A 24,456-nucleotide genomic window follows, 5' to 3' on the forward strand; every position below is an offset into this window, starting at 1 on the left:
GCTGTTTTAATAATATGATGATTTTATGATGATTTAATAATGTTATACTTGTGTGGAACTGATTGCCCACCATTTGAGTTATGCAACATTAATAATAAAAAGTTTTCGTTTAATGAAACAAATTTTTACGCAAGTTAAAAAAAATGTTGCTTTCACATTTTTGAAGTAAAATTATTTTTGGCCTTTAGAAGACTTTACTCTGCGGAGTCCTAACCCTAGGGGATGCTATCCTAACCGTTACTTAACCCCCCCCCCCCCGCCTAAAAAAATAGAAACGTTTTTTTTTTACAAAATCTGATAGATTAAGAATGAAAAAAAGTAACGTACAAGTTGCTATTGTTATTTTTTGGTTATTTTGAACGACAACTTTTGAGAATTTGTTCATTTGTAAATTCTTAAAAAACATGTTTTTAACCACTCAAGTTGCCAAATATATAACCTTGACATAAAAAAAAATCAAGGGATCTAAAGGGATAGGCAATGGCCGATAAATTGAAGTAAATCCCCAATGATGATACACAAAATTATCATACTGTAGATTAAAATTAGTGGTTGAATCGTTTGGACACTCAACTTGATAAACAAACCAATAAAAAATTTATGAAAGTCCCTAAAGTTGTTAAGCGAATCAATAAGAAAACGTTATTATAAAACGTTGGGGACTAGTGTAATAAACAGGCCATTGTTTAAGTCTTTGTAATAAAAAAACGGTCTAGTTAGACGGGGATTAATGTGTTGACTTGTATTTTCAGGCGGTGTTGTCGACATACATTTAAACGTGGTATTGACTGGCATATTATCGACAAGTTGTTTTCTAATAAAATTATAAATATAACAGATTAACAGATGTACGGACATACTCCAGTTAAAAAGTAGCTTCGCTATTAAAAAATTCCAATTTTAGAAAGTTTTAGTTTCTAAAAAGGTAAATAACAATTTTTGAGAGAAAAAACGTTTTAATATATTGGGTTTTCCATATTGAGTCATATTTCAAACTATAACTAAAATATCTCCAAATACTATCCTTTAGGTTTGTCTATTAGGATCTCAGTTACAATTTAAACGAGGAGGTTCTTCCATTTTAAGAATCAAGGCATAGATCCTGTGAAGGTTTTAGTCTATTTTGATTATATATAAATTTAGGGATAGCTATATCCTTTTAGTTTTATTTGGTAACATTAGTATTTGTTTAAAAGGTAGAAATAGTATGATAGTTAAAGGAACTCTTATTTTAAACCTTCAAAATAAGGGAGGAAATATTATGTTTTCTCTTAGATATACTAGATTTTAAGTAACAAAACGGGCTTATTTCGTTTTAATTAATCTCCCACTTCAAAAAAATTTCGATCAAATGTCAAAAAGTTTTGTAAAAATTATAAGCACTCAACGTAGTATCTTTAATTACAGCAAAAATTCCACTTTTTGATAATAGCAAAGCCATGAATTGATAGCTATATTTGTATAAGGATGGAAGCCCGGAGGGGACATTGGGCTGTTTATTACAACAGTCCCCAACGTCTTATAAAACACTTTCTTATTCATTACCTTAACAATCTTGGGGACTTTTATTAAATTTTGATTGGTTGGTTCATTTAATTGAGTGTCTAAACGTTTCTACCAATAATTGTAATCTACAGAAGGAGTAATTTTGTGTATCATCATTGTGGATGTGCATTAATTTTTCGGCCATTGTCTTATCCAATAAGTTCCCTGATATTAGTTACTTTTTGAAATTATTGTTATCTTGCTATTGCTGCGCTAATTATGAACACAATTTTCCTTGTAATTTTGCAAGAACACTGATGCACAGATTAAATCTTGGGAGAGGGAGAAAAAAAATATTTCAATCTTTTTTTATGCTCTAAAGAGGTGAGTAAAAAGTTTGGCAAGGTTTTTTTTTAGATTTTACGAAGAAAAAAGGTCAGGATTAAATTGATTAGGGATGTTTAAGATAAGTAATAAAAGAAATGCTCTGGCGTATAAACAGGTTTGGGAACATTTGAAATTTCAGAGATTTTTTGAATCAGGGTATTGTACAATTTGGGTCGTTTTTAGCCCCCCCCCCCCACAAAAAAAAATTAAAAATCTAAGCAACCCTATCAAAACTGTTGGCATTCTATTAATAACATGTCGCTTAAATAGGAAACAAGGATGACAACATCTATAAGGAGCGAAGTACAAAAAAGCTATGTAATGTTCAGACGAACATATAGGAGATGTTCAGTCATAACAAAGAAAAGAAATAGAGAGAATGTGCAAAAACTAATAAATAAGATTATGTCTTTTAATGCACTAGCGGATTCGCCCCTATCCTCTAGGGGCTTTGCCCCAAGAGGTAATTAAGAAAGGAAAAAAGTAGTTTTATGGCACAAACTGCCCCCGAAAAAAATAGCCTGAAACCACCACAGGACCGGTAAGTATATTCCCCGAAGAGTAGAATCCGATCGGTTCAGTGGTTACCGAGATCTCAAGGGACAGACGGACAGTCAGACAGACAGACGGACGGACGGACGGACAAACATCATTCTACTTTGTATTATAGACAGACAAATTAATGTATCGATAAAATTCGCAAAGGAATCTTCACTGGAAATTTCAGTTGTCCATCTTTAATAGCTGCCGAGAAAATCCCATTTCCCCAGTCCAAAGCATTACGGACTGACGCAAATAAAGAATATTGGATATTTTTTGTATAGAAATTATCCATTTTATCCCTGGGGAAAAAATGTTCCTAATTATGAAAATGCAAAATTTCACTTATTTCTGGGTAAAACGGTTTTTAATTTGCATATTTTATCATAGGGAGGCCTGTTAGACTTTTGCGCTGGTATTATATTGGTATACATTAATGCAACCAACTCTTTGATTGCACGACCATCCCAACTGTGTATGGTATAGAGTTGCACCTGTTTTGGCCAAGGCATTCCCCCGACTCTAACTATAAAAGTCGCGCACCTAGTATTGATATCGTCGACAAAATGTATTTCATAAAGCGAAAGTGTTCATGGCTGATACAATATCGACATTCTGGTACCATAATATAATTTTTAAACATAGTATCTCTTTTAACTCTTATAATATAGACGTATCATACAATAAACAGCATATCTATAATATGTCAGCAATTACTATAATAATTATACATTAGGTCATGAAAATAGTTTTAAAATTTCAAATCTGGACCTTTAAATATTCTTACGTTATAAAACCAGGATTAAAACATCCATAAAAGCGAAGCTCATTAAAAAAAGCAAATAATAGGACGTACTTATTTTTTTTGGTTTTAAACTGAGAAAAAGAACAATTGGCTATTTTTTACACAGGTCCCCATTATATTCGTTATATTCTTATACTTTGGCTTAACAATTTTCGGGTTTTATAATGAGTTTTGATTGGTTGGTTAGTTAAGTTGAGTGTCCAAACGTTCCTACCACTAATTGTAATCTACAGAAGGGGTAATTTTGTGTATTATCATTAGGGATGTGCATCAATTTATCGGCAATGTATAACAGGATATAATGTAATGAAACTTGACGAACAGACTAATTAAAGAAAAGACTTACAAAACCTTACTTATATAGTAGCAACGCTATTTAATGTGCGACCTTAATATACAGTTAAATTTTATAGACAACTATTTTAGGGCCTAAGTTTTTTGAAAATTACATATATTACAGAAAATTGATTTTTTAAAGTTAAAAAATTAATTCCCCCCGTACTTTTTTCTTTCTCTATTTTTTCGTCTGTCTATTTCTCTTTCTTTCTCTTTTCTTCAATGAAATTATTCTTATTTTTTTATCAGTTTTTTTTTATTTCATTTTCTTTTTTTCTTCTCTATATCTATTTTATTTGTCATTTTTTCTACATATCGTTTGTTTTAAATAACAGGAGGTAGTGGATATTTGACTGTAAATTTAGCTGGTACCCAACGTTTTACTATCCATGGGATAATTTTGTTTAGCATAATTAGAGATGTACTTTAAATTATGGTCCAGTATCTTATCCTATTAAGATCCCCTTTTTTTCAGAGATCTAAAGGGATAATACAATGGCCGATAAATTGGTGTACATATTTAATGGTGATACACAAAATTACCCCTTCTGTAGATTACACAATTGGTTTAAACGTTCAGACACTCAACTTAATGAACAAACCAATGAAAATTAAAGTTCCGAAAGTTAATTAGCCGACGAATGAGGAAACGTTATTACACAGCTTTGGGGACTTTGTAATAAACAGACCAATGTCCCCTCCCTGCCTGCCTATTTGTTTATCTATCTATCTTCCTCATTCATATTCAATCTTATTGTGAGGTTTATCACCATAAAATTTCTCGCCTTAGCTGGGGAGCGAAGCCTCTCTACACCAAGGGTCTGTACGTCTTGGGCAATTTGATGTTCGTCCCTTGAAACTTATCCTTATACTCAAGAAGTGTGATTGTTTAGTAAAATTTAGAAACTTCAAGATCAATAGTTCTATATTTTACTATATCAGAGAAAGGTTTTAGTCTATTTTAACTGAATATCTATAGTTTCTTAGTGTCGTCATGGAGTAGGTTGAGACACTTTTGTAAAAGTATAATCCAGACAACTACCAGGCCCAAGTGGTGGAGACCCTATCCGTCTGCTAGCAAATTGCTATATGTTTCTTTTACCAAAATGCTCAAGCTCCACGTTCAGGTTCTAGACTATTTTTGTTAAGTGGCTATCATTTTATGTAAGCTGTCGTTCTTGTTTTCAAAGATTAAACTGGAGAAATTGAATCCCCGAACACGCTCTGTGATGAAAATAATCTGCATATCTCGTTCAAGCCAGGAATGGGGGAATTGTACTCCAAATATTTTCTTGGGAAGGGACATAGAATAAATCTTAGCCAATAATAGGCTCCTTTAATTCATGAGATCTTACTGGACAGACAAGCCTACATGGCTACATAGTACATAAATTTACATTTAGCTACTATAGTTTAGAGTAGCAGTTACGCCACTAACATCTAGGGGCTTTGTCATCGAAAGAGAAGAAAAGGTTAGAAAAATAGCCTAAAACCAATTCAAGACTTATCAAATGCCTAGAACCACCCTGTGATTTAAGTGAAGCTTCCCTATTCTGTAAAATGCAATCGATACAGTATTTATTGAAAACTTTTGCTAGAGACAAAAAAAACCTTACTACTTTATATAATAGTATAATAAACAAATAGTTGTCCTTTCTTATTTATTGTTCTATTTTAAAGTTAGAATGTTTTTCAACCTAATTAAAAAAAATACTCTATTCTAAGACATGAAGATATATTTAGATTTTAGCAATCATTTTCAATTCATTTTGTCTCTTGTAGAAGTGAATTAAGCAATATTAGCTTGGTCGTTTTTGTTCAGAAGATATATCCCTCTATCTCTGAAAAATGGTTGATTTTGTGTGGTCTAGTGTGTGTTGTCTCCTTGCAAACATTTTATGTTCCACTTTATGACATACTCAACAATTGGTTGATTTTATTTTGGCGCCCATTTTATGCTGTACTCAAAAATTGGATGATTTCAATTTAGTTCCTTTATTGTGTTCCAACTTACGGTTACATTATGCTTTACTGAAAAATTGGATTATTTCAATTCGGCGCCTTTTCATGTTCCACCTGAGATATACTTTGATTTGGTTAATTATATTATTCCACACATTTATGTTCCACCTTATGATATACTCAAAAATTAGTTGATTTTATTTTGGCACTCATTTTTATGCTATACTTTAAATTTGATAATTTTGATTTGGCTTCTTTAGTATGTTCCATCTTAGGCTTTTCTCAAAAATTTAATTATTATTTTCTGCACATATTATGTTGAACCTTGTACTTAAAAATAGGATCTTTAAAATAGGATCATTTTAATTTGGCACTCTTATTATGTTCCATCTTATGCTTTAATCATGGGGCGGAGATTATATTCCTCCTTATGAATTTATTTGGCACCTTTATTTTTGATAATTTGAATACTTAAAAATTGAATGATCTGATTTTTGCGCCTTTATGTACAACCTTAAGTGTACTTAAAAAAGAGATGATTTTATTTGACACATTTAATAGGTTTCACCTTAATTGCTATACTTCAAAATTTATGACTTGCATCATGGTAAACGTTTAACTTAACTCGAAAATTGCATACAAATATTACATCTCATTATTTTATCAATTTTTTGTTCTAAAGTAAGATGTAGAAATTATTTTTTTTTAAAGTGCATGCACCAAAAAATATCGCAATTAATGAGTATACCACCGTATATCGCTGTATATACAGACATATAGGTTTACCACATTAGGATGCATCAGATTTACATCTATATGGAGTGTACAATTCTGTCCACAGATTTTGGGGTCTAAAGGGATATGGCAATGGCCGATAAATTTATCTACATCCCCAATGTAGATACACAAAATTAACCCTTCTGTACCCTAATGTAGATACACAAAATTAACCCTTCTGTAGTGGTTGAAACGTTTGGACACCAAACTAAATGAATTAAACAATCAAAATTCAATAAAAGTCCCCAAAGTTGTTAAGTCAACAAATAAGAAAACGTTATCAAAATAAAAGACTTTGGGGACTAGTGTAATAAATAGCCCTATGTCCCCTCCCTCCGTGACATATTAATAGATTTAAATCATATAATATCTGTGTGTGATATTTCTACCTTAAAAAATGTCGTTCAAAAAGTCATGCTATGGCAAAACATATTGTAGTTTAAACATTTTATTTACTTAATATGTACTATAATCATAGATCTTAAAGAAAAATGACGATAATGAGATATCTAAACATCAAAATTAATGGTTGAAAAGTTTGAACACTGCTAGTTTTGTCAATTAGACCAATGAATGAACTTTTTGGACGGGCAATGCAATTGAATAGTAGCTTCAATTCTTAAAGTTGACGCGCTTATACCTGTTTAAAATGTTTGGGCTGACGCCGGCTTAAGCATATTAATTAGATGTAATCTTATATATTATCAGTGAGTGAGGGGACATTGGACTGAAAAATTATATTGGTTCCCAAAGTTTTATTAAAATGTTCTCTAATTCGTTGGCTTAAAAACTTTTCCATAAATAATTTCAATATCAGGAGAGGTAATTTAAAAGAACCCGGTATTAGTGTCTTAGAAATCATCTTAGTGACGTAACTAAAAACGAGGGATTAGAGGGGAGGTGGGAAAGGTAACCCCTAAAAAAGAGATGGATAATAGAGGTGATTGATAATTGATAATTGATAAAGAAAATGTAGGAAATAATTTATACTCTCTGTACTTTCTACCATAGATTAATTAATTTGTATTTTCTAGACAAGGATGACAACATCCATAAAAACGAAGCACAAAAATCAGAAGGTAGAACAAACGCACAATAGCTAGAGTGTCAGAACTTAATAAGCAGAATATTAATTTTGAAGTCTAAATGAAATTGCACATAAATTTGTTGCAAAATTGCGTAAATATAGCATACAGTAAAAGGACATACTTCCGTGCAAAATTTGAAATCAATAGTATAATTCTAATATGTCTAATAAATGTTGTCAAAAAAAGGTTGAAAAAAGTCTGCATATTTGATTAAATTTTTCTTAAAATCCGCATATTATGTTGATAAAAACTATAATATATTATCACTAGCAGTAACATCACTAGAAGCTTTTAGGGTGGTAAGGGGGAAAGTTCATTCTTCCAATTTTCAATTTAAGTTTTAAAACAAAGAAGTAAAATTGCGGAGATGGTACTTTTTTTCTAGGTGTTATTTTTTTGGAGAGTGGAGAGCCCTCTTCCTAAATAGTTATAAACTTCTCTATACCTATAATAAGCTTCACTGTAAAGAAGAACCCTTTAGGTTCAGCGGTTAACAAGATCCGTTGCTACAGTCAAAAAAAGCTTAGCTTACTAATTTATATAATAGGATATAATAAAGTAACAGGATGTCTGTTTGTCTGTCTCTTTGTTTGTTTGTTTGTCTTTTTCTTTTAAAATCTAGAAAAATAAATTGGTTTATTAAATTGGACTCTCTCCTCCTCAAGTGCCCCAAGAGGCCTCTAAGGCGTAGCCGCTAGTAATAGGATACAGTAACAAAATGCTAATCCTTATATCAAAGTAAAAGAATGTTTGTGTGTGTGTGTGTATTTATATGGAAGGATCTTCCTAACTAATATGCTTCTCCTTTGCAGGGACATAGGTCATAGGTCATGGGAAGGTTTATAACTATTTTAGGATAAGGTACCTGCACCCTCACGCGCTTAGAAAAAAAACCACCAACATTTTTTAAATTTTTTTCTTTTAAAACTAAATTGTCCTTTTAAGTATATCTGTCAGACAGACAGACAATAAATATATGGAGCAGATCTGTATAAATATAAGGTATCTTGACTAAAACTTACAGCTGGCTATCTAAAAAAGCAGTCGTGAAAATAACATTTCTCCAACAATAAGGTTTTTTAAGCATGACCGACAGTCAGACTGACAAAATAATGTATAGAGTAGATGCAGGGGGGGGGGGGGGGAAGGGGTGATTACTTGAGGGCACCCTCAAATTTTGGAAGTCGTTAAGTAGATGCACATATATCTTGGGTATAGTCCCTTTCATGACAATGCCTCTTAAGGGACGTTTCTTGGTATTTTCACAGTAGATTTTATCCTATTTCTAGCCACTGCGGGGGTGGGGGCTCTATCCATGCAGGGCCATTTTCCTAACCCTGCAGGGCAATCACCTAACCTAACCTAAAATAATCCATCAAAAGCTACTGTAAAAAAAATACATTAAAACACCCCTTTTTTTCACTAAAAATTTCAGTTTTCTTTCTTCAATAGCAGCCAAAAAAACACACAAAGCATGTTTTAAATGGACGTACTGACTTTCTGTTAACAATGATAGAGTTGCTTTCTAAATTATACCTAACTGTCATAGGAATCATCATGAAGAGTTTGAAATTGATAGGATAATTCTAACATGTCTTGTTTAATAATCTAAAATCAATTAATAATTTTATCTAATTTCAATTTATCTATGAAATAAATGTAAAGCTGTACAGGTTAAGGCTACTATCTGACTCAATACATTTCTTTTACTCCTCTTTTTAGCAACCGAATGAAAGTAATTCTTTTCAATTCCAGATAATTATAAGAATTGGTAACATTTGCTTAGATATTTATTTTATAAAAACATAGCAAAAAAAATAATAACCGTATTATAATACAGGTATTAAATATTATATACAAACAATAAAATTGAATATGAATAAAAATTAAGGATAGATCAATCAAATAATAATTATGTACAGTGTCAAAGGACTAAACAATCTTGTGAAAGGTAATATAACTTATGCATTTTAAAAAGATATTTGTTAAATAGACTGATTATTTAAAGACATATTTGTTAAATATGTTGCTCTAGTGGATATCATTACCCTTGTTAGAATGTACCATTCATAAAGAAGGTTATTTTTTAATGGCAAAACTGTTTAAGCTAGCTTTTTTAACAATTACGTTCAAATTCCGTTAAATTTATTGATATAAATAATCTAATAATTGATTGTTTTGTTTTTATTTGTAATTGTCTTTTTTATATATACATTATTATGCTTAATTAAAAATTTCTGATAAACATCTCATTATATTTAAAGAAAAATTAGCTGTCTCTAAATTTAATATAGAAATAAAATTATTATGGAAAATCAATTGATTTTTCATGCTAACAGGTATAAGTTATAAAATACAGACGAATTTATAGATGTAATCTTGAAAAGATAGCTTTAATTTTAAATGATAAATATGCGTTATTTTTACCAAAAACTAGACAAAACCCTTTTTTGTTGTTGTTGATAGCAATATCTTATTTCTTTACTCTCGTTTATATATAGTTTTAACCTAATATCTTTTGATTTAATTGTTATTGGTTTGAAATTTTGACTAAAAAGCTGGCTTAAAAAATAGCTCATATGTGATAAAATATATAGCATTTTGCGCTAACTTATGAGGTGTTTATACAATAAGTATAATTATAAAAGCAAATATTTGAAAATTATTTAAAATCATTCAATGTTTAATGTAAGATTAAGCCAATTATTAATCACGAAATTACATATAGGTTTTTTATTATTTTGCTAAATAATCTATAAAATATTTACACATTGTAAGTCAACTCTTGAGTTATGTAAGAAGTACAATATCAGCTGATAGATCTTATTTTAATTTTGAAAGATAATTTTATAGAAAAAAAAATAAAAAAAAGTTGATTTTGTTTTTTAAAAGTGAGCAAAAATAATGTAGAATTTTTAGAAATATTTTTAATATTTTTTAAAAGCACAAAAAATCTTGATTTCAGGCCTTTATTAACAATTCTTAAAAATCCTAGTAGTATCGACACATCCTATTTTTTTTACGTCACTAAGATAATTTCTAAGACACTAATACCGGGTTCAATTTAAAATTAGCAACTTACATCAATTTATCGTTCATTGTCTTATCCCTTAAGATCCCTGCGTGCATATAAGACTATATCTTATGGTTAATAGATGGCACGCTTTGGAATTAAGAACAATTAAAATTTTATCCATAATTAGCGCAGCAAGTACAACATACTATTATACAGTAATAGTAGTAAAAAAAGATTACTTTTACAATGGTACGTGAAGAAAATTGCCCAAAAAATCAGCGTGTGACGTCATAAAAATGAGGGATTATATACATCTCTTTTTTATGGGTTTTCTTTCCCACTTCTCTTCTCATCTCCCTCATTTTTATGACGTCACATGCTGAGTTTTTGAGCGACTTTCTTCACGTACACAATTATGTCGATAAGTAGCGTAGTTAGAATTGGCCTATTGATTTAAAGCCATAAACGACGTTATATGAGAATTTTATGGTGGTTTCACACAAATGGCTTGTTGTGCACTAATACCCCACCCCTCATTTTAACTGTAGTAACCTTAACCCTGCGGGGCTATCCAATACCTAATATAACCTAACCTAATTAGACCTATAGTAAATCAACAAACAAACTAAAAACCGGTCATTTTATGTATTTAATCTATGTTACAACAAACTAAAATCACACTTCTTTTGTGGATGTTGTCATTCTTGTTTTTAATAATATTTTCATAATACTTTTATTTTTTTCTCACTTATATTAGATAATACAACATATGAAACACTTTTAGCAACGCTTTAAATAATTGAAAAAAAGTTTTTCTTCAGACTGTTAGATTTAAACTTTTATCAAAATTAATATAGAATTAAGTTAAATAGATGTATAAATAGACTTAAAGATTGACAGATATTCTAATAGATAGACAAATATACACACTTACAGATGGACTAACGGCAAAAGATAAACAGATGGACAGATTGACATGGGGGATAGTTAGACAGATGAACAAACAAACAGATAGATATAAAGATACTTTACATAGATAAACTAATAGATATAAAGACTAATACTAAAATGTAAATAGACAGAGAGAAAAATAGATAGATAATTTCTCAGACAGACAGATAGACATAGGAGTAGTCAGAAAAAAACACAGTTTTGTTAAAACTTAAAATAATATAAACTTGGCATTGAAAATTTAAAAAAAACATTTGGTCAAATAGTAAATTTGTAAGAATCAAGGATTTATTTTAAAAATTGAAAGAATTAATACTTTTTCAATCAATAAAAATTGATAAATTTTTAAACATAATGTATATTGACCCGGGGCTGGAGCATAACACTTAGCGCATCCGCTAGTTGTCGGGAAAGTGATATGTTCGAAGCACGGCGTCATAATTAAAGACTTTAAAAGTGGTTCCTATTGCTGATATGTCAGTTGCGTGACACAATTAGTTTGAGTAAGGTGTGAATGCCTTGGTCATAGGGCAACTCATAACCGCATGCACAGTTGGGAATACCAGACAAAAGTCGTGTAATCAAAGGGTTTGTCATCTGAAGGGCGTTATATTATATTATCATTCACATCAATAAGCAATATTTTGGTTCAGATATACACAAAAATAAGATCTTCTGTGGGCTAAACTGCAAATTATTGTACAAGATAATCCTATAATTATTATCAATACGGAAAATGATTTGAGAAAAAATGAGTTAAAACTCTAATAATCGATTTATTATTACTTGGATGTTGCACCTTTTTTTCATGAATTCTGATAAAGTAATCCTCGCAGCTGGCTAAAATGACGATACCCGTCATTTATCCCTCTACTCCATAACCTCTCTTTCTATTGGATAAACGAAATGATTAATAAATGAGGTCCATATTAGCAACTTAAAATGTTTAAAAATTTACCCCAGTCAATATATTCACGCATTGTTGTTGTCATGTATAGCTGTTTTTGAGATCTTTTGCTGCAAAGAGTCTTTCTTTACTTTTAGTACTTTACCTTGTTATAATATTTCCCATGTTTTTGGCTTGGTTTAATATTAGTTATTAGAGCAACACTTAAATAATTTAAATTTTAAAAACCACAACGTAAAACTATGCATGGTTTTAAGTCTGATGGTAGGTAAGTAATTCTCATATATTTTATTAATTTGTTGCTTTTTCTATGTATTAATCTATACTTTTTATTCTAAAATTGGCTGAAAACCATGCTTTGACCAATATAAATCTTACTGACTGAAAAACGGACATTGAAAACTACTTTATATATTTACAAGGTTTTGTAAATTATAGTGGTATCCAAAGTTTTATAAGCAGGTACTTTGGGTACTTTTTATTAAGTCCTGTTTGGTTGGAGCAAACTGGCAGTTTAATACTTTTTCACCAATATTCTTAATCTACAGAAGGGGTAATTTTGTCAACAAAATTTATTACCTTATCCCTTGAAATCCCTGAAATTATAAATTATAAATACTTTTTTCCAATTATAGGTATGTACTTCTGTGAGCAGAAACGGATAAACTAAAGACGATCGGACGTACCCTAGTTGTAGAGTAGCTGCGCTACTAATAAAATGTATGAAATTTTATAGCTTAATCGCTCTAGAACAATTATAACATGGACATTTATGCTCATACGTAGCGCAGCAATATATTATTTTGTCCAATGTAGGAACAAGATTCACAAGCATAAGTTATATTGGTACCCAAAGTTTTATGAGAAAGTTCTAATTCGTTGCCTTTAAAACTTTGGAGACTTCGATGGATTCTGAAATATTTGTGTATATACTTTTCAACCAATAAAGTTAATCTATAAAAAGTGTTAAGAGCCCTGAAAGTATATAAATAAATTATACAACTAAGTATTAGTTATTTCTACTGTAAGCGTTTGTGTGTACTTTGGGGTGTTAAACATGGATTAAATGTGTTGAGAAACTGCCTAGAGACGCAAAGACTGTGCTATAACAACAAATAGTGACACACTAACAGACAAGCCTTAGTTATAAAGTACTTTTTCTCCACAATAAAACATTTATTATACTTTTATTATTCTTTTTAAATGAAAAAATGTAAAATTTTTTCTTCGTTTATGCTCTATATGTCCGCCTGTCTTTCTGTCTGAATAAGCTTTCTGTAAACATTTTTCACGGATAAAACTTTAGAAATATGTATTACGCCCCTAGAGGCCTCTAGGGGGCGTTATCAGGATTCTTAAGGGAGAAGACAATGGACGATAAATTGATATATTTCCCCAATGCTGATTAACAAAATCACATGAATAAAATTATTGGTTAATAAGTTTGAACCAAACAATCAAATGTATCAAAATTTTGTACTTTAACGACGGTGAAAAACTTTGGGTACCAGTTTTTTTAATATACATTCCAATGTCCCCTCCCTCCCTATGTTTTTATGATTGTGTGAATTGCTTTTAACAATTATAGGGCAATTAGAATTAAAATATGACCTAATTTTTTTTAATAATTATATTTTTTAGTGGCTAAGCTGAACTACTATATATTTAGGTTTTTTTACTCTGTCTGTTCGTCTTTTGTGTATGTTACCCATATACTTAAAATTGGGAAGGTCTGCCTTCCCAATTTTAAACCCCTAAAGGTTTCACCCCCCCCCCCCGCCCCTAAAGAATCACTGTGTACGCCACTGCGTACTAATTTAATTTAATTGTTTATTGACGCACTTTTAAAATTATTAACCAAAAAATTATCAAATTTTTAAAGTAAAATGTCATAGTAATTGATTTATTGACAAAACCTGCAGATTTACAGTAATAGACATTTGTTTACGATTGTATTATATTTTACGATCTTTTTTATTCAAATTACACTTCAAAAAATATTGTCTTATTCAAAGGGGTAGGGAATGGCAGAAAAAAAGCCTTAAACCATACTTGAACCTCTGTAAAGAGAGACTCAATCGGTGATAATAAATGTTAAACTACAGAAAAAACTTTTCAATTGTAATGTATAATTGGATATTCATAATTGATTTTAAAATTTTTAAAAAATGATATAATATAATAAAGTTAAAATAGAGACAAAATTTTATTTCGTTTAATTCAAATAAACATTTTTTCCCTCTACTGAAAGTGTTTTATTAAATCAACATATTTTATTACCGAACTATTTTTTTATTATTTTACCACTTACTGTATTACTTTCGCACGAATTGCCAAAAGATTTTGAGCCAATATAAAAAAATAACATTTTTATAAAACTATGAGTACCAGTGTAATTTACAGTCTAAAGTCCCCCCCCCCCTTGATTATTACCAGTTTTGATAGAATACCCTCTACAATCAAAAGAGCATTTAATTGGGGGAAATCGGGGCCAATCGGTTCAACCCAAATTTCATTCTCTGTTCACCATATGTTGGGGCAGGGTGGGGGGGGGGGTAGGGTTGATTTTCCCGCTTTATGTCTGTGTTTGTCAGGGAGGGAGGGAATATTGGCCTGTAAATTATAATAGTACCCAAAGTTTTATAAATACTCTCTTATAATCTTAAAACATTTTTGTTAAATCCTGATACATTGGTTCAATATAGCAGTACCAATCAAAATTTCTTGTGTTAACATACCCCTACCCCTGCAACTGTGTGTATGTATTAAGGGAGGGAAAGGACATAGTCCCCAAAGTTTTCTTATTTGTTTCAATAACAACTTTTGGGATTTTTATTTAATTTTGATTATCAAGTTGAAAGTCCAACGTTTCAGCCACTAATTGTAATACACAGAATTGAAGGGGTAATATTGTGTATCATTGAGGATGTGCAACAATTTATCGGCCATTGTCTCATCCCTTTATATCCCTGGTGTGTATGTATCAATTTTGATTGTTAACCTTTTACCAACTAAATTTTGGGGGATGGTGTTTATACGCTTACGTAATAAGAACAATTATTTTACATAAAAAGCGCAGAATTAAAATATATTTACAATACATTATATGCTTAAGTATTAGGTTGCATATGTGTCCAGTAAGATCTTATGAACAGTTAGATGGAATTTAGTCCACAATTTTTCGAAAAGCTTCATGTAGGTTATGGGCCGGTTTCAGGCTATTTTGAGAGGGAAGTCAAAACCCCCAAGTCATAATAAAAGAAAAAGCTCAAAAATAAAAAAAAGGTTAAATTTAGATTTGATTGTAATTAGTGTCCTAACTTTTTCACCAATTTATTTAAAACTACATAAATGTAAATGTGTTATTAAAATTTGGGGGAAATATTTAATTTCTCGCTACTGTCCTATCGCTCTATGTATGGAAAGGTTAAATGTGTAATGGTTGGTGCTTACTGAGTATCCATTTTATAGTAACCAATATTCAATTCAACTTGGTTTTGTCAATTAGGTTGTAAAAAGGGGGTGTGGAGAGGTCACACCTCTCCCATATGCACAGGGATTTAAAAGTATAAGAAAATGGCCGATAAATGGATGTACATCCCCATTGATGATGCACAAAATTACCCAATTACCCTTAATAAACCAAGCAATCAAACTCAATAAAAGTTTCCAAAGTTGTTAATCCAACGAATAAGAAAACGTTATTATAAAACTTTGGGGACAAGTGTAATAAACATTCCAGGGTTTGTTTTGTTTATAATCATTGGGAATGTACATCTATTATCCATTGTCTTATTCCTTTAAGATCCCCGATAAAAATATAATTGGCATATACTTTCATAAAAATTTATGAAGTATAAAAATGAAGATTTCTAATTATTATGTTTGAAATTGAAAATTGGTATTTTTCTCAAATCTTTTTGATTGGGGTTAAGTTGTATTGTGTATGAATTATAAAAAAAATGGTTATGCAGTTTTTGCAGGGAGGGTGGGGACAATGGACTGTTTTTTACACTAGTCTCTTCTTATATTTTCTTATTCGTTGGCTCTACAACTTTGGGGACTTTAATTCAATTTTGATTTGTTGGTTCATTAAGTTGAGTGTCCAAACGGTTCAACCACTAATTGAACACGAAGGATGTACACCAACTTACCTGTAAATGTCTTATTCCTTTAGACCCCTGAGTTTTTAGAAGCAAAGCTGCTCTATAAGTATGTGTTTATATTTGTCTGTATGTCTGTCTATAACGCAATTTTTTTGCTAACTCTTTCATTCTCTTTCTCTTTCTTTACTTGAATCTTTCTTTTTTCTTTCTCGCTACCCTATCACTATCTCTCTCTTTTTTCTATCTATATTTGTTTTTCTCTGTATTTTACTCTATTTTCTTTCTGTATTTCTTTTCTATTTCTCTTTCTTGCTCTTTTTCTCTATCTATCTATCTATCTCTATCTCTTTCTCTCTCTCTCTCTCCCTCTCTCTCCCTCTCTCTCTCTCTCTCTCTCTCTCTCCCTCTCTCTCTCTCTCTTTGAGTCTTTATATCTATTTATAGTTCTCTCTGTAAAATTATCTACTTCTTTTATTTATATTTTATCTGCTAAATTTGTCAATCTTTTTATCTATAATTTTTACTTCTTTTTTTCTCTTTCTCTTCGTTACTAGTAGATACCATTTATTTAAACAGTACAATTTTGTTATTGCTGCGCTACTTATAGACAAACTAATTGCTTGTCCTTGTTAAAACAGTAAATTAATAAAAAAGGATGACAATAAAAAGCTTATGTCATTTTATATAGTTTAAGGATTATTCTATTGTGTAACATTAGAATTTCAACCTATTCTAGCCTATTAATATGTTGTCATTCTATTGTACTTAAACCTTTAGAAACGGCTATTATATAGTAGCAAAACTACTCTGAAATTATTTCTTCTTTTGTTACGTGATTTATTATTCTTATTAGGTGTATATTTTCTAATGGAGGAAGGGGACATTGTACTGTTGATTATACTAGTACCCAAAGTTGTATAAACTTTAAGTCTTTGGGTACTTTCTCATTATCTTAATTGGTTTGTTTAAACGAGCAGTGTTCTAAATGTTCTAACCAATAATATATTCTACTGAACAAGTTAATTTTGTTTCTCATCATTGGGTGTGTAATCGTTCTTGTTTGTGCACAAGGAAGGAACTCAAACACCAGAACCAATAAAATAGAAACAGACTAATAGTGTGGCTGCTAGTAAAAGGAACGGTACATGTTTTCTGAAATATAAATGGTGGAATAGGACAGACAAGGGTTGGATAGGACATTGGAGTGAAAATTACACTGAGGTCCTAAAGTTTTTTTTAACACGTTAGCTTGTTTGTTGATTCATTGGTTTTCAACTAGTTGTGTTCAAACATTTCAACTGATAATTTGAACTATAGTAGGGCAATTTTGATTATTATAAAATGGTTTTCAACTAGTAGTGTTCAAACATTTCTACCGATAATTTGAACTTCAGAATGGGCAAATTTGATTATTATCAATTTATCTACCATTGTCTAATCCCATAAGATCTCTGAGACTGACAAAGAATTAACATTTAAGTATAATATTGGCCCTTCCAATTTAAGTTTTAAATAAAATTTTGGGTTAGGTTAGTTTTGGGTGTAGACTTTATAAATAAAACCCTTTAAGGATAGATATGTTTATATATATCATTTTTATAATTTTTGTCGCTTTTCCCGCTAATAGTTGGTTATAAATTTTAAAATTATAGATTGTCTTTAATGTCATTTTAAAAACTATTAATTTTGGGAAGCACTTATAATGCTATTTTGTTAAGTTTGTTGTGTTTGTCTGTGTGTATGTTTGTCTGACTGTTTGTCTGTCTGTTTGTCTCTATGTCTGTCTGTTTGTTTGTCTGTTTGTCTATTTGTCTGTTTGTTTACCTGTCTGTTTGTCTGTCTGTCTGTTTGTCTGTTTGTACGTATGTCCTTTTGTTTGTCTGTCTGTTTGTATATCTGTTAGTCTGTCTGTCTGTCTGTATTTCTGTTTGTCTGTCTGTTTGTCTGTCTGTTTGTCTGTATGTTTGTCTGTCTGTTTGTCTGTCTGTTTGTCTGTCTGTTTGTTTGTCTGTTTGTCTGTTTGTTTACCTGTCTGTCTGTCTGTTTGTATGTATGTCCTTTTGTTTGTCTGACTGTTTGTCTGTCTGTCTGTTTTTTTCTGTTCTTCTATTTGTCTGCCTTTTCTTTTGCATTATAAATATAAGGCTTTTCTGGACATAAGTTTTCTTTTAAATTTTCTTCAAACAAAGAATCAACCTATCACTTTAAAACTTTTGTATTCATAAAATAATTAGACTAGAACGACTCTAAAAACAAAACAAAAAATGTTTGTAAATTTTTTTTGCCAAAAAATTAAAATTAAATTTGCCACACACACAAACAGAGAGTCAGGGATTTTAAGGGATACGGCAATGGAAGAAAAATTGATATACATCCCAAATGATGATAAAAAAGTATTACCCCTTCATTAGATTGAGATGTTTGGAACCAGCCAACTAAAATTTAATATAAGTACCCAAAGTTTTGAGCCAAAGAATTGGATAACGTGGTTATAAAACTTTGGGTATCAGTATAATTTACAGTCCAATATCCCCTCCCTCCCTGGGTAAATGTAAAAATTATGATTTGACGGTTTGAATTTAAACAAGGATGACAACATCCAAAGAATTGATGTAGGGAAATTTTATTTCATGTTACAGTGTTACTTTGCTTGTATTTACATGGCAAAAAGTGATATTGTTAAATAATAAATTAGCCTAAAACCATAACATGACCTTAAATCAAAAATAAAATAGCCCAAAATAATCAATGTGAAGCTTCCCTAAATTGGAGAGCTTAAGGGATAAACAAATAATTACTTAATAAACAAGAAATAGACGTCTTACAGGCTTTATTTTTGGAAAGCTGCGCTGTCGAAAAAGAGAAAATAGACAGAGAGAGAAGGGAGAGAGAGAGAAAGAGAGAGAAAGATAAAAAGAGAAAGAGAAAGAAAGATATTTTATTTCATAGTATAATGCTTGCATGTCTCTAAACATTTCAGTGATAAAGGACTAGTAATGTATAATTTAACACCAGAAATTCCACAAAATACCCTTTTGTTCAACTTAACCCCTCTCTATAATTTTAGAAAATAAGAGGGGAGTAGTTTATTGCCTTAGTTCAGGTTAGGTAAGGTTATATTGGGTACTGGGAAGCCCCGTATGGTTAAGGCATATGGGCCACACAGAGTAAGCATAGAAATATAACTATTTTTAAAAAAGTTGAAAATAGCAGGGATAAGGGATGGGAAACGTAAGAAAAAATTATTCCAGGCCTATTTTCCAACTAGGCCTAAAAAACTAGTTTCGGGATGACGCAGTAGTTAGATTTGAAAACTATGAACAATGATGAAATAGCTATTATATGAATGCAAAGAAAAAAAGTATAGAATAGAATTCAGGTAGTTGATTCCACCTAGCATAAAATATAATAAAAACTTTTCAAAGAACCAATATGTTAGTGGGTTTAAGTAGAATCCCGTTAAGATGGTCATTACTTCGCCACCCCCCCCCCATTTAAAAAAAAGTTTTTTTTGAGATGGTTAAATCTAATTTATTTTCAAACATTTTATGGGGGGATCTACTTCACCCCAAAATTTGTATATAGAAATAAACACCGCTTTAGCCCCCCAGCTTTAATAAATAAATTAAGTAGAATTGAATAAGTACATGGGTAACATTCTATCAACTAATTGTTCCATAGCATACATATAAATTAAGAATTAAAAAAAAAATAATTTTACGTTAAAAATTAACAGAAAAGTTTAATTAAGTGTGCAATAATTTTTACCAAAATTAATGAAAATTTTGTTTAACAAAACACAGTACACTTTTTATTTACATATTGAACTAGTTTTGTATTTGTAATCATTTAGGTGGGTTATCAATTCCACATGAAATATAACTTTTAAATTGTCTAAAGACATGAGTTTTTCACATTTTTCTGAAGTATAAAATGTTGAATCCTACGCAGTCTTCAAAAAACGATCTCTCTGTTTATGTTTTGCTATATGGACATTTATTAATGTGTAGATTTAATAATAAGTTGATGTGATTGAACATCATATATATTGTAGTCATTCTGATAGCAGAAAATTTACATTGTTTTCATTCTAATAGCAGAAATTTATGTTTGCTTGAATTAATTTAGCCAATTAGGAACTGGGGGAAGCGTTGGTTATTAATTAATTGGTTAATGCTAAAAGCAAAATTCAGGCTATTGGATATTAGCCTACAGCCAATAATGAACTGGCGAAAATGAGTTGATTTTATAGGCAAAAAAGAAAAGTTGCCCCATCACTTTAAAAAGGAGGCTGAGACCTAATTTTCGGTCAGGTTTCCCATCCCTTATCCCTGGAAAATAGGGGTGGGGGTATTTCAGTGCTCACAAAGGTACATTGTGTGTTAGCGCCGAAATCTATTTAAGGACAATAAACTATTGTACAGTTAAATAAGCAAAAATCTTGTAATACATTAGGTATAGGGAACATTTAGGCATTAAATCCTAAAAAGCCTTCATCTTATGTGTACAATGTATTATTAATCTTTGAAAAAAATATGATAAACATAATTTTTTCTACAATTTATTGATATTATATAACAATGAAACTTAAGATTATAAACAACCCTTTTTCCTCTAATTATGTATATATTTAATAAGGTGTGGAGATTAAAATAGCAGCCATTGTCTTTTCCCTATATTCCGTGGTAATTTTGTCTTTTTGACTGCATTTAATTTATGGCAAGATGTAACTTTTCAGTTTTTTTTTGCAAAATTGTTTTTTTAATAAAGCAACTATTCTATAATTAGGACACTTCCGTCAGTCCGTCTGATAATAATTTGATAAATAAGATAGGGGACATTGTACTGTATATTATACTGGTACCCAAAGTTTTATAAGCACGTCCTTACATTAGTTGGTTTTAAAACTTTATTGCTTTCTAATTTACTAGCGGCTACGCCCTAGAGGCCTCTAGGGGCACTTGAGGAGAGGAGTGTGGAATTTGATAACCCAATTTATTATTTTAAATTTAAAAGAAAAACTTTTTAAAACAAAATTGGGGGGGGGGTATTTTTTTCTAGGGGCGATTTCTCTTGGGAGGGTGATTGGGTACCCTCCCCCAAAATAGTTATAAACCTTCCCGGGACCTATGAAAAGCTACCCTGTTAAGGAGAACCCGATCGGTTCAGCGGTTAGCGAGATCCTTCGGTACAAACACTCAGACACACAAACACACAAACAGACATCCTGTTACTTTAGTATAAAGATTGATTGGTTGGTGTAAACTACAGCAGTGTCCAAACTTATTCACCAATAATCTACAAACGTGCTATTTTTTGTTATCATCATTGGGGATGTACATCAATTTATCATCCATTGTCTTATCACTTAAGATCCATGATTGTTATATAATAGAATCAAACATTATAAGATAAACAATTTTTCTTGCAAATGAAAAAAAAATTCAATGACTGCAATGGATGTTGAATATACGTGGATATTATGGCAGGGTAAAAATTGTCATTAATTTAGCTTTCTAATATGGACATCATTTATTAGCCAGTAGTAGAGAATGGGATGGGATAAAAGGGTGGATTGAGTGCATCGTTATTTTATCCACCTACAAGTTCAACTTTATTAGAGTAAATAATACTGGTGTAATATCCCATTAATAATAAATCCATTATGACAGTTCAATGACAGAAATAAATCAATGAGAAGCGGCGAAAAAAAATGATAAAGTATCTTTTATGAAATAAACGTTTTCACAAAACGGTCATTATTATTATGTTTATTGTTTTTGTCGTTAATTTATCAAAATAAGACAAGGGAATCATTAGAAGAGCATTTTTAAAATTGTAAAATATGAATATAAATAATCTAATTATTATATTTAATTGCAAAAGTAACAAATTTATTAAAAATGTCAAAAAATCCACCAACATTTTTTAATTCGTTTTTTTTTATGCAGTATTGAAATAACATAGCTATAAGATATCATATGTTATATCTTAAATTTGGTAAAAATAATACAGAAATCATAATTAGAACTATGAAAACCCTAGCAGCGAAGTATTAAATAGTTTAAATTTATTGCTGTTATTGTAAATGCATTATTGAATCTTAAGGGATAAGACAATGAACTAAAAATAATGTACACCCACAATTACCAAAAACAAAATTATCTCTTCTGAAAATTGAAATCAATAATTAGACACTGCTAGTTTGAACAAACCAATCAATATTTGATAAAAAGCGTCCAAAAATTCCTAGACAACAAAGAATATATAAAACTTTGGGTACCAGTGTAATTTACAGTCCAATAATGGTTAGATTTATAACAGTTTTAAGCAATAATGTTATTAATTTTTGTAAATCAGCCAAAAAACTAAAAGTTACTATAAACAAAAGAACTGATAAGCTGTTTTTATAGAATATTTTCGTCTAATTTTAATGATTCTATGTACATGATTTCTTTGTTATAGATAGATCACATAATTATTTGAGAAAATTTATTTTGGTGTTCAAACACTTCCACATGATATTAAATCATTTACAATACTAGATTATTTTCTAGTGGGGTTGCCCCTAGAGGCCTCTAGGGACACTAAGGGTTGAGGAGGATAGGGGAGAGGATGAAGTTACCCTACCCCTCAAATTCTAAATAAAAATTGTATGTTTTTTTTTTTTGGGGGGGGGGTCCAGTTTACCCCAAAATAGCCACAAACCTTCCCAGGATCTATTAAAAACTACATTGTAAAGGAGAACCATATCGCATCAGCGGATAGCGAGATCCTTAAGTACATACAGGCAGACACACAGGCAGAAATCCTATTACTTTTATATAAGGATTATTTAAACAGCACAAACTGCTCTTAATATATTTTCTATTTTGTTTATTCTAATAATATACGGTAATGAGTGGACTCCTTTTTATATTACTCTAAGATTATTTTAATTATTTTGCTGTACTTGCTAGTCACTAGTCGCTATTATTAATCAATTGGTTAATATCTGTTGTATGAAGCTAGTAAAAGTGGCTAACTCAGATTTTGACGTCAAAAAAATAATCTAACTTCCTGTTGTATGTTTAAGCATTTTAGACCATATAATGTGTTTATGTACATAGACTATTTGATTTTTAAAAATTGTTTAACTTAGCTTAAACTTTTCCATTTTTGACTTTAACGCTAAGAAAGAAAGCATCGTAAAAAAAGGAAAGAAAACCCTATTAATGATTCTAAATATGAAGCACTTTTTTCAAGGGTCTTTAAAGGGGAGGGGTAGTTGACTACCTTAATTTCAATTTTAGTTTTAAAAAGATGAAAAGTAAAAATAAATTTTGGGGGGTATTTCTTTTATCTAGGGAAGATTTCTCTTTGGAGGGTGCTGGTACCCTCCCCCAAAATAGATATTTACCTTCCTAGGTAAGATACTTCGGTACAGACTGACAGACAGACAGTTATCCTGTTACTTTAATATAAGGATATAATCTTGAAAAGTCTTAACCAACACACACCCCTTACAAAGACTTGCCTATGTTTATTGGTTAATTGGTTAGAGTATCATCCTATAATTGTTCAAGAAACGGTAGCGACCTGGGAATCCTTAGCGAAGGTCAAGTCCAAGTCCAAATCCAAGCTGTACAAGATGATTCCTGTGACAATTTGTTAAGATAACATCACAGTACATTAGCAAGATAGCTCGGACAATATAAACTGTAATTCTAACGATAATTCAATTTTAGAAACTAATTGTAATATCATCATCTAATATATGGTTCTATAATTTCGACAATTTAGCAAAATAGCAATTGTCATATTCAAATTTTAAAAAAAGTATTGAATGGTAGTTATGGTAATATATCTTCTTACAATTTGTTTGTATGGTGGTATTCATCCCCATTACCCCTGTTACTAGAGAGAGAGAGAGAGAGAGAGAGAGAGAGAGAGAGAAAGGATCCATTACAGATATTCGAAGATCGATACGGACAAGACAGCCATTTATAGAGTAGCTATGGTACTTTGCACAGAATTAAGTTGTTTTAGATAAACTCCCCGTATTAGCCTATAGCAACCATGGTAGTAGTTGAAATGACATATGGTCGAATAATACG

General features: G+C 30.6%; 2 protein-coding genes across 6 annotated transcripts in view; one reads left to right on the forward strand and one right to left on the reverse strand.

Annotated features, from left to right (window-relative positions):
* LOC145323806 (uncharacterized) overlaps positions 1-5,343 on the reverse strand; it is a 247,976-nt gene extending 242,633 nt beyond the window's left edge. For all 5 annotated transcript variants that reach the window (XR_013881104.1, XR_013881103.1, XR_013881102.1 and 2 more), the window contains exon 1: positions 5,326-5,343. The gene's annotated coding sequence lies outside the window, so the exon portion shown is untranslated. The remainder of the gene's footprint in view (positions 1-5,325) is intronic.
* Positions 1-24,456, forward strand: part of LOC145323803 (uncharacterized) — a 145,768-nt gene that overhangs the window by 26,281 nt on the left and 95,031 nt on the right. The gene's annotated exons all lie outside the window — the stretch shown is intronic.

This window comes from Acartia tonsa, chromosome 7, assembly GCF_053477335.1.
Source record: "Acartia tonsa isolate MP-2025a chromosome 7, ASM5347733v1, whole genome shotgun sequence".
In the NCBI taxonomy this organism is placed as follows: domain Eukaryota; kingdom Metazoa; phylum Arthropoda; class Copepoda; order Calanoida; family Acartiidae; genus Acartia; species Acartia tonsa.